We start from the raw sequence: 11,447 nt of genomic DNA on the forward strand, positions 1-11,447 counted from the left end.
TGGGATTATAGGTGTGCACCATCAGGTCTAGTTTATGAAGACTGGAGATTGAACCCAGGGCCTTGTGCATGCTAGGGAAGTGCTATATCAACTGAGCTGCACCTCCCAGCCCTGATTACAAATCTTCTCCCTCATTTTGTTAGCTATCTCTTCATTTTCCTGATGGTGTCCTTTAAGACATAAAAGTTTTTAATTCTGATGATGTCCAGTTTATCTATTTTTACTTTTGCTGTCTTTGCTCTTAGTGTCCTATCTAAGAAGGCTTACTTTGCTAACCCAATGTCATAAAGATTTCTCTATGTATGGTACTGTGGATGAAATCCAGGGCCTCATGTACACTAGAGCAAGTATTCTGCCACAGAGCCACACCACCAAGCCACACCAGAGTCCACACCACTGAACCACACTACAGAGCCAAATCACTAAGCCACACCACTGAGCCACACCACAGAGACACACCAGAGGCCACACCACAGAGCCACACCACAGAGACACACCAGAGGCCACACCACAGAGCGACACTACCAAGCCACACCACAGAGGCTGCACCACAGAGCCACACCACAGAGCCATACCACAGAGCGACACCACAGAGCCACACCACAGAGCCATACCACAGAGACACACCACAGAGCCACACCAGAGGCCACACCACAGAGCCACACCACAGAGCCGTACCACAGAGCCACACCACAGAGCCCGCACCACAGAGACACACCACAGAGACACACCAGAGGCCACACCACAGAGCCACACCACAGAGCCACACCACAGAGCCACACCACTGAACCACACCACAGAGCCACACCACAGAACCACACCACAGAGACACACCACAGAGACACACCACAGAACCACACCACAGAGACACACCACAGAACCACACCACAGAGACACACCACAGAGCCACACCAGAGGCCACACCACAGAGCCACACCACAGAGCCATACCACAGAGACACACCACAGAGACACACCACAGAGCCACACCAGAGTCCACACCACTGAACCACACTACAGAGCCACACCACAGAACCACACCACAGAGCCACACCACAGAGACACACCACAGAACCACACCACAGAGCCACACCACAGAGCCACACCACAGAGCCACACCAGAGGCCACACCACCGAGCCACACCACAGAGCCACACCACAGAACCACACCACAGAGCCACACCAGAGGCCACACCAGAGGCCACACCACAGAGCCACACCAGAGGCCACACCACAGAGCCACACCACAGAGCCACACCACAGTCTTGCCAGGGAAATGTGTGCTTTGCATTCTGTCCTAGAAAGAAATCCTTTAGGCTTCTATATTTAGGTTTGTTTGCTGTTTTTGTCTTTTTTCATTACTGAGGATAAAACCCAGGACCTTGAGCCTATGACAAAAGCAATCTACCACCGAGCTACACCCCTAGCCCAACAAACCTTTCAGATCATTCTTGGTTAACTTCTGTAGCATGTGGACATCTGTCTGTCTCAGGATTCACATGGTGCACCTTTGAAGCATTTGCTCACAGACACATAATACACACATGACCAAAACACTTATCCCATCCCATGCAACTGACCCAGGAAACCAGTACCTGACAAACGACAGACCATCATGACAACTGTCCACAGAGTGAGAGCATACTGAGGAGCCACAGACACCAAGCCCAGGTGCTGGGGAGTGAGGGTCCCTTCGCTCTGCACATGGCCAAGATACCTGGGGGATGTTTGTCTGAGGAGTGCCGCAATACACTTGGACAGAAGGGTTACACGAGCCAGATGGAGGGGGTAGAATCCCAAACTCCATTTGAGGCTTCCTCTGAGTGGGGAGCAAAGGGAAAAGCGGAGAGAGAGAGATCAGGAGCAGTTGGCCTGAGTGTGAGCCAGGGCGGGACCTTGGGTTAGCAAAGAGAAGCACCTGCCCTCAAGGCTGCCACCCCTTGCCTTGAGCTCCAAGGGGGAGGAAGCAGGACAGGCTCTCAGCTGGCAGACACCACAGAAGGATAAAAGTGCTGCTAGCTGCTGCGGTCATCACTACACCAGCAAGAGCTGCATCGTAGCCTGTGGGCCAAGGGAAGACGCAGCCCAGCTGCAGCCAAGCAGCTGGCAAGCCTAGGGTCCTGGGGGAAGGACAAGGCATCCTTGTAGGGGAAAAGTGATGGTCAGCAGGACCTCATGAGACAGCGGCTTCTCCAGGAAGCAGGCTCTGTCTGCCTTTCCCCAGCCTTCCACTGCAGTGGCCTGGTCTGGGGCCAAGAGTTTGGAAGTCTCTGGTGAGCCAGCAGTTCCCAAGTGGCTGCAGGGTCACAGCAGGAGACAGGTCCACACTCAAAGGCTCCTTACATTCCTCTTGTGCTGGAAATGCAGGTAAGGCACCCCTCAGACACCCCTCATCCATTCAGCCAGTAGCACCTGCCAAGCTCTGCCAAGCTCTGCCAGGCTCAGGGGCACAGGCAAGAGCCCTGTTCTCAGGCAGCCTCTAGTCTGTTCTGCATACGGAACAGAAGAAATCAAATGGGGAATCAGAGTGAGGTCCGTGCCAGGAAGGAAATATGATTGAGTGACAGGTTGGGTCTCACTAGGTGCTTCAAGATGAGATCCGGAGGTGACATTGGAGGACAGGGGCTGGCGCACAAAAGCTGGAGGAAAATGTCACCCAGGAAGAACACATACAAAGGCCCAAGCTAGGATCAGCTTGGCACCGCAAAGAGCCAAAAGGCAGCTAGCACCATCTGGTCCCTGAGCAGAGGCTTCCTGAGGGCAGGGTCTGTGATGCACAGGACCTGGGAAACCACACTGAGACACGCGGGATTGATTCCAGATGCCAACAGAAGGCTCTGTGGGATTTTAAATGAGAGAGAGGCACAACTGGTTTTCATGTTAGAAGTCTTTTTTAGCTGGGACTTGGTGGAGATGGGAGAATGCAGAGTTCAAGGCCAGCACGGGGTACAATGTGAACCCGGAGTATAGAGCTCAGGCTCTGTCTCAAAACAAGTAAATGAATAAGGGCTGGGAATGTAGTTCAGTTGCTGGAGTGCTGGCCTAGCATGCAGGAAGTCCTGGGTTTGACTCCCCCGTACCTCATAAACCAGGTGTGGTGGCACATACCGGTAGAGCCAGCACTGGGGAGGTGGCTGCAGGAAGACCGGAAGTTCACTGTTATCTTTAGCTACCTGAGGTCAGCCTGTGCTTTGTGGGATCCCACAAACAAACAAACAAATAAATAAGAAGCAAGATGTTTTAGGCTCTTGGGTTACAGAGAAGCTTGTTGGGTAGAACTCATAGTAGGGCCATTCAGGCTAGCTGCACAGCTCCAAGGTGCATTGGTTGGACATGGTATCACATGCCTTTAATCCTAGCACCTGAGGATGTAGAGGCAGGTGGGTCTCTCAGAGTTTGGGGCCAGCCTGGCTTACATAGTGAGTTCCAGGCTAGCCAAAACTACATAGAGAGACCCTCTCTCTAACAAACAAATAAGCAAATGTAAGTTTGGGGCTGGAAATGTAGTTCCATAGTAGAGTACTTGCCCAGCATATATGAGGCCTGGGTTTTGATCTCTAGAACTGACAAGGAGGGCTGCTATAGATTCTTCATATTCCAGCATGGTGGGGAAAACAGATCCGAGACAAGTGACATGGAAAGATGGCTTATTGTTTCCAAAGTCCCCAACAGGGGGAGGGAGGACACCACACTAGGAAGCGTCTGGGTTGCTCAGGAGGTAAAGCAAGAGGACAGTGTGCGCGGTCTCTGCACGAGCTTACGGCTCAGGCTAAGCAGGTCTGTGAATGGACAGGTGCTCTGGGCAGGAAAGCCCCTTCAGTCTGTTTCCTGCCATGGTAATGAACTTGTGACCTGTCCTTTATAATGAAAACAGGCTTATTTAGTTCATAGTGTTGTTGGGGGGGGGGGGGTCATTTGCTTGTTTCTGTTTTTGTTTTTTGAGATAGGGTTTCTCTGTGAAATGGCCCTGGCTGTCCCAGAACTCACTTTGTGGACCAAGCTGGCCTTGAACTCACAGAGATCCACCTGCCTCCACCTCCCAAATGCTGGGATCTCCCATACCCAGCTAGTTCATAACTTTCAAAGGATCAAGAACATGACATTCCTTTGGCAGCACCAAATGGTAGCCAGCATCATAACAGAATCATGGCGGGGAGAGGCAGATCCCAGAGAGACGAGAAGTAGAAAATGCATGAGACAGACTTTCCCTTTTACAACAAACTACCTTTGCAAGAATGACCAGGAGCCCATAAGAACTGCCTTAATCCCCTCTGAGGGCAGAGACCAATCACCTACAGGCCCCCCTCCCTCCCAACAAGCTTCCAACACACATGCTTGTAAAGCACGGCCTGCCCCCCTGGTGTCTGTGCTCAGTGATGAAGGCAGCTGCTCCATGATACTCCAGAAGGAATGGGCAGTGTGGGGCTCCAGGTTGTTCAGTTTGCATATTAAAAAGCTCCCAGGCAAACTCTTGGCAACTTCTGTTAACTAATTTGACCTGAGGTTCAGGGCTTTCTGTGTCAGCAGGGCCTCAGATATCAGAACACCAGAAACACACAGTGTACACAGGACTCCTGGGTCCGGTGGCATGGTCCTAGGGAGGAGAAATTAGCAGGACTGACTGATAGACAGACATCTATCAGGAAAGAGGAGAACCCAAAGCCAAAGCCTGCAAGTGAGTCCCCTGGCCCTGTTTTTGGCTTTGTTTTAAGTTTCTTTTAAGGGGAGTGGAGAGATGGCTCAGTGGTTAAGAGCACTAGCTGTTCTTCCAGAGGACCCAGGTTCAGTTCCCAGCACCCACAGGGTAGCTCACAACTGTCTGTAACTCCAATTCCAGAGGATCCAGTGCCCTCTTCTGCCTCTTCATACACACGTGTGGTGCACAGACGTACATGCAGGCAGAACACCTACATGTATATAAAGTGAATAATTTAGAAGCACACATACAGCAGACTCTCCTGAGTATGTAAATAATTGCTTCCTAATTTTCTTATTTTGTTAAATCTCATTTTATTTGGGTTGGGGATTTAGCTCAGTGGTAGAGCGCTTGCCTAGCAAGCGCAGGGCCCTGGGTTCGATCCTCACTCCAAAAAAAAAAATCTCATTTTATTGAATTTAATTATATATATGCCTGTAACAATTTTTTAAGACACGGTATAGTTATGTAGCCCAGGCTAGCCTCAAACCTCCCACAGTCCTGGGATTACAGATATGTGCCATACCTGAGCATGTCATTCTTATTTGTTTGCTTATTTATTTAGAGGCAGGATCTCACTATGTAATCCAGGCCACACTTGAACTTGTGAATGCCAGTTTCTGAAGTAGCTGCAATTACAGGTATATACCACCCCACCTAGCTGTTATTCTCCTTTTTAAATCAAAATTAAGAAAATTAGAATCCTCATATGACATGAAATAAGCGCTCAAAAAAATGTCCTCTGGCTTTTGATGGCTCAGCCTCCTTGGAAGGAAGGACAGATGATGTTTTTGTGCCTGACTGAGAGCTATAAAGAATTCTGTACTGGTCAGGTTTTATTGTCCATTGACACAATCTAGAGTCTCCTGGGAAGAGAAAACCTTAATGAAAGAGCTGCTCATATCAGAGAAGAGTATCTTGATTGACGGATGCTGTGGGAGGGCCCAGCCCACTGTGGGAGGCACCATCCCTAAGCAAGTTGGCTGGGCTGTGTAAGAAATCCAGCTGAGCTGAGCATGAGGCAGGCAATAAGCAGCATTCTCGCTTGGTTTCCACTTCAGTTCGGCTTCAGCAGCTGCCCTGACTTCCCTCAGTGATGGACTGTGACCTAGAAGAGTAAACCAATTAAAGCCTTCCTCTCCTTGAGTCACTCTGTCATGGTGTTTACCACAGCAACAGAAAAGCTAACTAGAGCAGAGTCCTCTAGAAAATGACCTTGACCCGGTAAGAGACTCAATGAGCCAGGGCTGTCATAACACCTGGCGTCAATGCTTGCTGATCTAGATGTCACTCGGCATCTGCCGTGTGTGTGTGTGTGTGTGGAATATTGATTCTTGGTGAGAAATTGGATTGTGTGGTTTGGGGCAGATGAAGAAGGACTCAGGTGGCTTTTTTGACATCGACTGACAAATGCACATGTTAGAGGTGACCATGTGGCACCTTCAAGCTTTACTGTTTACAGGCAAAAATATAATAGCAAAAAATATAATAGAAGGGTTGCAGCCTTCTCCTGTCAACCAGACTGTAAACACTGTGCAGGTAAGGCATCTGGTAGCTCCTGGCTTTACCCAGTGCCCCCCAAAGGCTATTCTTATCCATGTTTGGTGGTTACATGAGTGAATTAGTTAACAGAGTTGTTAGCAAGGTGGACCTTTGTCAGATAAACTTCTGTTTTTCACATATAAAAAATCTCTCACTTGGTTGTGTTTTGGGGGAGATCAGGAGAGTGAAAGAGCTGGGGAGATGGTTCAGTGGGTAAAGTGTTTGCTGAGTAAGTTTGGGGACTAGGGCCCCAGAACTCAGGTAAAGCAACTTAGGACATAGCATGGGTCTGTAATTGTAGCATGCCTACTGTGGTATGAGAAGCCGGTCCAGAGCACAGCAACAAAAAAGATGCCCTGCCTCAAGCAAAGTGAAAGGTGAGGACCAAAAGCTGAATTTGTCCTCTGACCTCTACACACATGCCATGGTGCACACACAACACACACACCAGACACACACATACATACACACACATACATACATAAACACACATATACACACACACATATACACACACCATACACACACATACACACACACAACACACACACACACACACACACACACACACACACACACCCCACGATTTTTTTTAGTAACTCTGCCTAGCTTGGAACTCACTGTGTAGACCAGGCTGTTCTCACATTTACAGAGATCTGCCTGCATCTGGGATTAAAGGCATACACTGCCACACCCAGCACAAAAGATTTTGTAAAAAGAATGAACAGACAGAATTGGAAGAGATGTTTGGAAACAGCATCTCTGATGAAAAATTATCATCCAAAATTCATAAAGGCCTCTGGCACCGTGATAGCAATAACTACCACAAAGAAATCTCAAACAGTTCTAGGCTCACTTGGACCAGGAGGAGGAGGAAAGGGAGGGAGGGATGGGGAGAGGGATGGGGAGAGGGAGGGAGGGAGGGAGGGAGGGAGGGAGGGAAACTGGGATGTCCTGTCAAAGAGCCTTGATGTCCCTCCAGTGCATCCTAAGTGAGATGCTTTAGACACCTGTCTGTCTGTCTGTGTCCCCACCACAGGAGGAGGCAGAAGTGCCACCAGGAGGGGGGATGCCAGTGGGGAGGTACTAAACTAAGAGACCCACACACGCACGGGGGGGGGGGGGGGGGGGGGGGGGGAATGACTTTGGGTTGCAGTTCCTCTGTGGGACTGGGGAAGGGGCCAAGAATTCCAGGGCCTAGCCTTAGACGCCACTCAAGGGGCTCGGGAGCCATTTTCCGGACCAGGGAAAACGTGCCTGTTTTCTCTCACACCCTGTGAGTTCCACTTGTTCAGTGTGACAGGCAAAGGCTTTGAAAATGTCCACCAGGGGCTCATCTCGCCATTTCAGCCAGCACAATTAGCACATGTACTAACGAGGGATGCTGTTTGCACTCCCCGCCTCACCTCTTCCTGCTTTCTGCAGATAGCGCTCACTCCAAACGCCTGCACTCATTAGTTCTATCTGTGACGAGATTCCTTCAAGTGGCAGAGCCTGAAGCTAGCTGGCATGGTCGCGTCCTGGAACTTAGTACAGAGAGGCAGATTCAGGTAGGGCCTCATCCAGGGAGTGCTTAATTCTCCAAGTCAGAAGAGAAGCATCCTGTGAGCTTATTGAGCGGGCTCAGGGGAGGAAGTGTTTCAGCGACCTCAGCCTAGGTTGGGGTTCTTTTCTTCCTTCTTTCCTCCCTTTCTCCCTCCCTCCCTTCCCTTCTTTCTTTCCTTTGCAGACAGAATCTCGTGTAGCCCAGGCTGGCCTCAAACTCACTATGTAGCTAAGGATGACCTTGAGCTCCTCATTCCCCTGTCCTCTCTTCCCTAAAGCTGGAACTACAGGCATATGCCACCATCCCAGGTTTATTCCATGCTGGAGATGGAACCCAGGAAGGGCACTGCTCAAGGATACCACTAAGAGCCAGACTCACTGAGAGGCTCCATCTCCAAGCCCCAAGGCTTTCTCCTCCAGCACTACTGAAGGTCCCCCAGCCACCCTCCTGCCTCTCTCCTCCCCTGCCCTAGTTACGAAGGCTGGGACACACACATCTCTGGGTGAGCAGGTGCAGCGCTGACAGCCATGCCACCTTAGTCCCAGTCCCATGGCAGCTCTTTTCCTAGGATCAGGCTGAAGGAGATGGTCCACAGAGACCAGGAATCTTACTCTTCGAGGAGCTCTCTCTTCTCTTTAAAGACAGCCGTTTAATTAGAATCGAGTTATAAAAAATTCAATCTGCTTTTTTTTTTTTTAATTATTACTCTCCTGCTCTTTGAGATTGTGCCCTTGGTGCCTGAGAATGGTGATGAGCAGAAGTCAGCAGACAAAAGCTGGTACATTCTAAGAGCCTGTATAAAAAAAACCAAACAGTCCCTGATACCGCCGCCCCCCCCCCCCCAATTGGGATTCCTCATAGACCCAGCCAATGCTCCTCCCCCTCTCCCTAGTGACAGAGCCTTGTTTCTCTTCTGTGTGGCAATTAATAGTTGGGCCACTGTATTTCCAAGCTTCTTTTGAAACTGGATATGACCACGTGCCTAAGTTCTGCCCATCAGAGTGTGGACAAAATTGATGGAGTAGGATTATGAGGAGGGTTTGACCTTTGTCCATAGTTTTCTCTTTCTTGCCTCTTCTTGTTTGAGATGTTGATGGGACAAATGGCATGCCAGCCTCTCTTTTGGCTCATGAAGAGTGAAGTCTCAGGCTAAGGATGGCAGAAGAGAAGGAAGGAGGAGCCAGGGTCTCTGGTGACGCAAAGGAGCCACCATAGCTACCAAGGACTGTTAAAACATTTTGACCTCTACAATATTTTTTTAGTTTTAAAAAAATTAATTTATGTGTTTATTTGGGGACCAGGAATCAGGAACTGCACATGTGCCAAGGACACACGTCTGGAAGTCGGAGAACTACTTGCAGAAGTGGGTTCTCTCCTTCCACACCATGTGGGTCCCAGGAATGAGGCTGCAAGCACCTTTTTACTGGTGAGCCATCTCACTGGCCCCTCAATGGTGTTTTTAAGTGGAAGAGAAATGAATTCGTGTTCACCCACAGGGGCCTAACCTTAAGTTCCTCTCTCTACATGTGACCAATGTGCAGACAGGGATAGACCAACTTTCAAGAGACATATTTGTTCAAATGGGATCCTTAGGATAGGTCCTGATCTCACCACTGCTGTCTTATACAGTCCTGAATAAAGAGACCAAGACAGACAGAGGGACATCCACCAGAGCACTTAGGGGGAAGATTTTACCTTCAGGACAACAGGAGGAAACAGCCCCCACCAACACCTTCCTCTGGAATTCCCAAACCCCAGAACTGTGAAAAGGAGAGATTTCTGCTGTTTCCGCTGTCCAGCCTGTGATGAGCTGATATAGCAGCAGGAACGGACAGACAGGCATCCAAGAGATGATGGGAAGCCAGCAGCTGGCCAGCAGGGAAGCAGCTATGAAAACTCTATGGTTGTCATTGTTGTTTGTTGAGGGGCGTCTCTCTCAGACTAGACAGTTTCCTGGGGAAGAATCTGCATGGCCTCTATCTACACAAGGGTACCATCCCACTGAGAAAAGACAGAGCCATGTACGAGCCAGGGAGCCAGGGAACCCAGGACAGCAGCTGACGGCAGGCTGCAGGGACTATGGCAAAAGGCATGAGGAGCAGAGATATGGAAAGAGGTGTGTGTGTGTGTGTGTGTATGTGTGTGTGTGTGTACACAGAAACTGTCAGCTGGGAGTGTGAAGGCTACACCTTGTAGTCTTTATTCTAAGCCAAGGGCCCATTCTGAAGGAAGATGGATTGCAGAGTTCAGGCTGCAGGAAACAGCGCTCCCAGCTTGGGCATCAGAACAGGGCAGGGGCTACCTCTATGTCTGTGACCAGCAGCTGTGACATGGGGTTGTAAGAAGCACTTTCACTCGCAATGTGAGAATTTTGCAAGTAGTGTGGGGGACACAGATTGGCCTGGAAGTGAGCAGTTTGACTCAGGCCCATAGAGAAGACCAGAAGACGGCTTCTCCACTTATTCACAAACCCAGTAACTCCTATTGTGCTCCTGGCTATTGCTGGGGGCTCGGCAGGGATGAAACAGCCATCCCATATCTTGTCCCATGGCAGGAGACAGTGAGATAACCTATCAGCAAAAGGCAGGTTCAGGGGATGTTTTGGTGCAGATGAAGAAATACAGGCACATAACCAAGGAGGTACTCAGGGGCCCTAGAAGGCTGCCTTGTGATAAAAATAGCTTCCATTTGGCTACTGGGGCCTGAAGATGCACCCACCATTCCTTTTGTAGTTAAAGTGTCTTTGTTCTTCTGTTAAACACAAACTCTCTTGGGAAGAATGCTCCCAGAAGCCAGTTAACTACCAACGTCTTAGTGAATGAGTTTAACCCTCAAGGAAGTGCAAGCTACACCTAGCTGGGTTGGACTGAGGGAGACAGCAGCAGAGACTCTTTGTGGGCAGAACTGTATTTCTCCTCTGCTTTGCACATGGCACCTTCTTAGTATAAACAGTGAACAAATGAGGAACCCCAAAGATGTGGGTGCAAGCTGATCTGTATGCTCCTTGGACATGCATGGTTCTGCTTAAACACATCAAGAGCCATCTGTGGCTGGGGATGCAGGAACACTTGGTTAGGGTAGGAGGGGGTCTCTTACCAGGGATATGGTGCATTTGGCTTTGTCATCTGGGTGTCCTTGGAGCAGAAGGATCTCCATATGAAGTCATCAACATAAATGACATAAGAGACCCAGAATGAGACAACCTTCATCTTCTGTTGAATGGCCACCTTGTATCCTCTTCCTGATTGGTGGCTGTGGTTTTGTGTTGGTGGGGAAAGTTAAGGATGTTGAGGTCATCTAAGGCTTTACTCAGCAGGAAGGGAAAGCTGTGATCCATTTTATTTTTTCCACTCCCAATCCAGACATGGGGTAATCCACAGGCCAGGGGACTTTTTATGATTTAATGACAAGAGAATCTCCCAAATCTAGGGACACTCTTGACTTCCGATGGCACTAGCCCAGGCTACTGGAGAGTGAGTACCTGCTCCATGCTTAGAAGGAAGAGCCCAGCCAGGAACCCTGAGCATGATTTGAGGATGACCTCCCACCAGCACGTCCTCTAGCTTTAACCTGGTTTTCCCCCAATATTACTGAAAATATAAGCTGGGCCACAGCTGCCTTGAGCCCCTGTGTGCCATGCCTCCTGTCCTGTTGCCCTAGACCC

The sequence above is a fragment of the Onychomys torridus genome, chromosome 2, assembly GCF_903995425.1.
Source record: "Onychomys torridus chromosome 2, mOncTor1.1, whole genome shotgun sequence".
NCBI classification, from domain to species: Eukaryota; Metazoa; Chordata; class Mammalia; order Rodentia; family Cricetidae; genus Onychomys; species Onychomys torridus.